This window comes from Seriola lalandi, unplaced genomic scaffold (genome assembly GCF_002814215.2).
Source record: "Seriola lalandi dorsalis isolate HSWRI2012SDOR001 ecotype SW California unplaced genomic scaffold, Sedor1 jcf7180002052990, whole genome shotgun sequence".
In the NCBI taxonomy this organism is placed as follows: Eukaryota; Metazoa; Chordata; class Actinopteri; order Carangiformes; family Carangidae; genus Seriola; species Seriola lalandi.
The window spans coordinates 10,051-15,862 of NW_019523543.1; the positions used below are offsets into that span (position 1 = coordinate 10,051).

Here is a 5,812-nt window from a genome sequence, read left to right on the forward strand (position 1 = left end):
CGACGTCTCCTGATTGGTTCAAGGTGTTTGTGTGAAACACTCTGTGAAGTGCAGCCTTCTTCTTCTTCTTCTCCTGTTTCCACCGCCGGTTGCAGTTTTGCAGATGAGCGAGGGCAGTTTGATCAACCCACACACACAGACGTGAACCTGCAGGTTGGCTGGTTGGTTAGTGAGTCACCTGGTTAGAGAGAAGTTCATCACACTCGCTGTGATCTTCAGCTCAGGGTTCACAACCAAGCGCTTCTTTTCTGTGTTTAGTGACGTTTTGGAGGCAGCGGCTCGTGACCTGAGCTGGAGGTCCGTCGTCACCTTCCTCGTACGAAGCTCTGAGGAAGAAGATCACAGGATCTGTGGCGGGAGACGAAGCTCGGGAGGTGATTGGGTTCAGCGACAGCAGAGGAGGAGAGTCAGTGACAGAGGGGGGAGGGGGAGAGAGACAAGTAGGTCTGTGAAGGTGCAGATCAGCTCATCAGGGAGGGAAGAGTGTCGAGGTAGAGTGTAAGAAGAAGGAGCAGAGAAGTCTTCAAACATGGCGGATGTTTGGTTACATTAGTCGCCTCATGTGGACCAGAGACCAGCCACAGGCCCCAGAACTTCAGCGATCCTCCGTCCTCCGTCCAAACGTCTCTCCAGTCAGCGTGTGTCCTCAGGTGTAGGTGAGTTCTCCTTCTTCTTATCTGTTCAGGTGTAAAAGCGTGAAGCAGGAAGCTCAGACTCTTCCCAGCATGCACATGGAGACCGTGCAGGAGCTTAGACCTGCACGGTCTAAGGAGCCAAAACCAGGACTGGCCTCATGTTGGTAGTTTGAGGCCAGAAACTCCTCACTCACTCTTCCAGCATCACACACATGATGAGGGATTTTCCAGGTTCAACTTTTACTCAAAAATACTCCTCAACATGCGTCCAGACGGATTTAGGCCTCGACTGAAGAGGAAAAGAAAACTCAGATTTCCCAGAGTTGTGTAACTTTCTCTCTGAAAAATCTAAAGTCTGAAAAATGAGAAGAGAGGGACGTTGCAAAAACAGCAGTGGTGATTTACGCTGTTAGAATGAATTTCGAGAGAATCTAGAAAAGGAAATGCAAATGAATGTCAGTGAAACTGTGGATGAGAGCAGGTGGGTGGAGACCCTGTCTGGAGGAGCATGTGCAGCTTGATCAACTCCACCTCGTACAAACTGTTTCTAAACCTCCATCCAGTGGCAGGAGAAGCTGGAGGATGCCCTGGTTGCCCTGGTGGTCTCGGTTCGACCTTCATACCTCAACAACCCTGTTTCACATCCGGCCAGGAACCATCGTCGTTCCTCATCCGCCTCCCCTCGTCTCCCCCCTCGTCTCCCCTCGTCTCCCCTCATCTCTCCTCTGTCTAATGAAACAGTAGAAAATAAATAGGTGCTGCAAAGTAACTAAGTACATTTACTCAAGTACTGTACTTCAGTACAGGGTTGAGGTTCGCTCCGTGACCTACATTTCCCTCCTCTACATCCAGCTGACAGCTGCAGTCAGTTTAGATCAATGAGATTTTTACGTAGAAAACGTGTGAGGAGCTTTTAACATCTGATGTTTGACATAAAACCAGCAGTAAATATGAACAGAGCTGAAGTTATTGTTGATTCATCTGTAAGGAATCAGTTGGAAACTACTAAAAATGTTATTGACTAACTAACTAGTAGCAGCAGTACTAGTATTAGTGATAGTATACTGCATAATGAGAACCGTAAATATATTTTGATGGATTTTTCAATGCAGTATTTTTACTTCTAACAGAGTATTTCTACTCTGTGGTACTGATACATTTACTAAAACATCTCCTTCATCACTGCCTTTAATTCCTGCTTCAATAATAATGTGTTTTAAAGAAGTAGTCTGATGCTTTAGGAAACTCTCATGTCTGCACAGTAAATATGAATCTACATCCAGCAGATGGTTAGCTTAGCTTAGCTTAGCTTAAAGACTGGGAACAGAGGGAAACTGCTAGCCTGGCTCTGCCCACCAACCAGCTCCTATAAAGCTCAATGATTAACATGATATATCTTTATTTAATCTGTAAAAACCACAATTCACACTTCTATGGAGGTTATCACATTATATTATATAACATTTTCTGACAGATGTTTTTGTCCAACAAGTTCTTTCAAACCACAGAGGAAAGAAATATCATGTTTCCCTCTAAAACTAAAGATTAAAGCAGGTTCATGTTCACTGTCACAGTTCAGGTTTTATTTCTCAGTTTGTAGCTGCAACTTCCTGGAGTCAGAAAACCAGCAGAGACTCCAGGAAGTTACTGGCTGTTTTAAAGCTGTTATCACAAAGATAACAGTCGTCCTGTCTCAGTATGTTGCTGCTGTTTGTGTCAAACACTCAGTCACAGTTTCAGTCTCACAGTGGAAACAGATTGACTTCTGTAACTTGGTACAGATTTGAAGTGTTTTTACGTGACGTAACATATTTCTGTCCTTCAGGAGTTTCATGCAGTATTTTTACATCTGAATACTGATCTCAAATCAGACTTTAAATGATCATTTTGTTCATTTAACTCTGACCTTCTTATTCTTCTTATTAATATTTCTGGTTCTGCTACTTTACACTTGTCTCCTCTACATGTGTCTCACAGCTGTAGAAACCTGTAGATTTAAAATACAAAACTAATGATAATCTGATAAAACATGGAGTCATATTATAGATAAATTACTCAGCAGTTAAATCCAACGTTAAAACTCCAATGAGATATTAATGCATCAGCATCAGTGTCAGTTTTCTGCAGTATTTCACTTTAAAGGAGCTATTTGTAAGTTTTGCTACTGCTACATAGCTAAAGTTAGCATTAGCAGTTGTTTAATTATCAGTCTAGAAGAATTGTTGTGAGCAAACTTCACCAACAGCTGTCTCCAGAGGTGGAAACAAACACCAATGTTAACTATTGCCTCTATCATGTCTTTTCCTCTGCTGAAGATAGCATGCTAACCAGCTAGCTCCAATCCAGATGAACCATCTTGTCACTTTCCGATACCGAGTCACTGTAGCTTCCAGTCTGCCCTGAAGAAGTAACTGCTAAGAGGACGTATTATAACCTTTTGTATTGTAAACATAACGATGGCTGAAGCTCTTGGCAAGACTGGTACATGAACAGCTGCTAATGCTAACGTTAGCTATGTAGCAATATCAAAACTTACAAGTAGCTCCTTTAGTACTTTAGCTTATTTAGCTGATGATACTGAAGCAGGACTGGAGTATTTTCCTGACTTTCAACAATGATTTTGATCATTTTGAACATTTTGTTTTCAAAGATAAGATGATTAAAGGTTTTTAAAGTTTAAAGTTTTTTTTAATTAAATGTAAAGTTGATGTTCCTTGCCTCCGATTCTTCACTGATTTTATCACAGCTGTATATGAAGGTCAGCAGAGTCATTCACTGCTTGATACTTGATATCTGCCTCTTCCTGTCACACATCCTTTCTATTGGCCGGCTGCTGTCGCTTAAAACCTTGAGCTCAAAAATGGAGCCAGACCTCAGAAGATGGCCGCCTCTCACACTGTAGTGTGGAGAGAAGAGCTGATGTTGATGCCTGCGAGGAGGATGAGGTGTAGAGATGTAGACTGTACCAGTCAGTGGCACCACGTGTGAAATGGTTTTCCTTCCTGTGTGACTCACCTCTGTGATCAGGAGGCAGATTATCATCATCATCATCTTCTTCTGATGCCTCAGGAAAAAGTCAAACCACCAACTATTTAAGAAAATGAAGCAGAGCAGCTTTTTTTTTTAAAACTTCCTCCTGTTTGTCACCTCATGTGAAAAAATAGATTGATTCAGTCTTTTCTATTAAAAATGTACCAAGATTCACAAAGATTTAAAGCTCCTCCAGTGTAAAGGTCTGTGTCCATGTGTAGTGTGATTATAGATCAGCTCTAGCTTCTATATTAATACTGTGAAAGTATCAAAGCCTCAGTCCACAGAGAAATGCACACAGCCTGTATTCAGAAACTGAGCCTTAAAACCAGCCGTCAGGACTTCTGGAACTTTGTGATGTCACAACAAAGCCTCCTCTCTTCTGATTGGCTCACAGACCTGTTGTTGCTAGAGCTGCAGAGAGAAGCCTGAGAGAGGAGATGTAAAACTACACTGAGATGGTTTTTATATCTTCTGATGGATCAACACTTCAAATAAAACACAGAAGAAGAAGATATGGAGCTTTAATAAATAAAATTAAATAAAACAAAATTAAAAAATTAAATAAAAAAAGCCACTGCGCCCAAATAATAATTTAGTTTTTGACATTAAAGATAAATGACATTTATAAAATTCAGTGTCATTGTTTTTGTGGACGGTTCACATCCACAGTGTCAACAGTTTTCACTGGAACTTCTTTCTTCTGAAGAAATAGTCCCTGTGAAAGGTGTCGACTCCCTTCCCCTCCTGTTTACACCCTCCAGTAAAATCTGCAGACTCACACACTTTCCATCCAAACTACGACTTCTCGTCACTTAAATAAACGTTTCAGTGTCTGAGCAGAAACTTCGTCCTCGTTTCATAAACAGAGAGAAGATGAAACCCTCAGACCACAGAGGTTTCTCAGTTTGATGTCTCATCCGTCTCGTTTCATGTCAGAGTCTCGAACCTGATGCAGCACGACCCTCGTCACATGATTCCAGCGCTGAGTTTAAATGTTGTGGAAATCTGAGCTGTTTTTAAAGTGAGCGGATCATTGGTGGAAGTTTCCAGTTGTTCACTTCTGAAGCAGGAAAACCACAAAGTGAAAAACATCTGATTGGAGTTTTTATTGTGATTTCACATCATCAAAATCTTCTGGTTTTAAAAGTGTGTCAGTGGAAGCAGGATAAATATATTTAAAGTAAGAAAAAACCCCTGTGACTGTTTTATATTATAATTATTGTAATTACTGATGCATTCATGTGTCAGCAGGATTTTACAGGTGTAGCTATAACTCTGCTGGTGTCTGCTGGTCTCTGGTCTCTGTTGGACTCTGTTGGACTGTGTTGGAATCTGATGGTCTCTGTTGGACTCTGCTGGTGTCTGTTGGACTCTGCTGGACTCTGTTGGACTCTGCTGGTCTCTGTTGGACTCTGCTGGTCTCTGTTGGACTCTGTTGGACTCTGCTGGACTCTGGTGGACTCTGTTGGTCTCTGTTGGACTCTGTTGGACTCTGGTGGTCTCTGTTGGACTCTGTTGTACTCTGGTGGTCTCTTTTGGTCTCTGCTGGACTCTGTTGGACTCTGGTGGTCTCTGTTGGACTCTGTTGGTCTCTGGTGGACTCTGGTGGTCTCTGTTGGACTCTGTTGGACTCTGTTGGACTCTGGTGGTCTCTGTTGGACTCTGGTGGTCTCTGGTGGTCTCTGTTGGACTCTGCTGGTCTCTGTTGGACTCTGTTGGACTCTGTTGGACTCTGTTGGACTCTGGTGGTCTCTGTTGGACTCTGGTGGTCTCTGTTGGACTCTGGTGGACTCTGGTGGTCTCTGGTGGTCTCTGTTGGACTCTGCAGCAGACGCAGCGTTTCCTGTCGAGTTTGTTTGGAAACGCTGCAGCTGAGACTGAAGCTACGACGCGTCTCACTGAGATCTGCTGGAGAAAGAAAACAGGAAAACAGAACAGTCCTTTAATGTTTGTTTATTTATTGATTTTAGACAGTTACTGACACGAGATCAATAACAGAGCGATAACATCCTCTCTTCTGTCCTCCTCTCCTCTCCCCTCGTCTCCTCTGTCCTCCCCTCGTCTCCTCTGTCCTCCTCTCCTCTCCCCTCGTCTCCTCTGTCCTCATCTCCTCTCCCCTTGTCTCCTCTGTCCTCCCCTCGTCT

General features: G+C 42.9%; 1 long non-coding RNA gene across 1 annotated transcript in view; it reads left to right on the top strand.

Moving 5' to 3' along the window:
- LOC147819478 (uncharacterized) overlaps positions 1–5,812 on the top strand; it is an 8,225-nt gene continuing 2,413 nt past the window's right edge. Inside the window, exon 1 of the long non-coding RNA XR_015436889.1 lies at positions 1–656. This is a non-coding gene — a long non-coding RNA (uncharacterized LOC147819478). The remainder of the gene's footprint in view (positions 657–5,812) is intronic.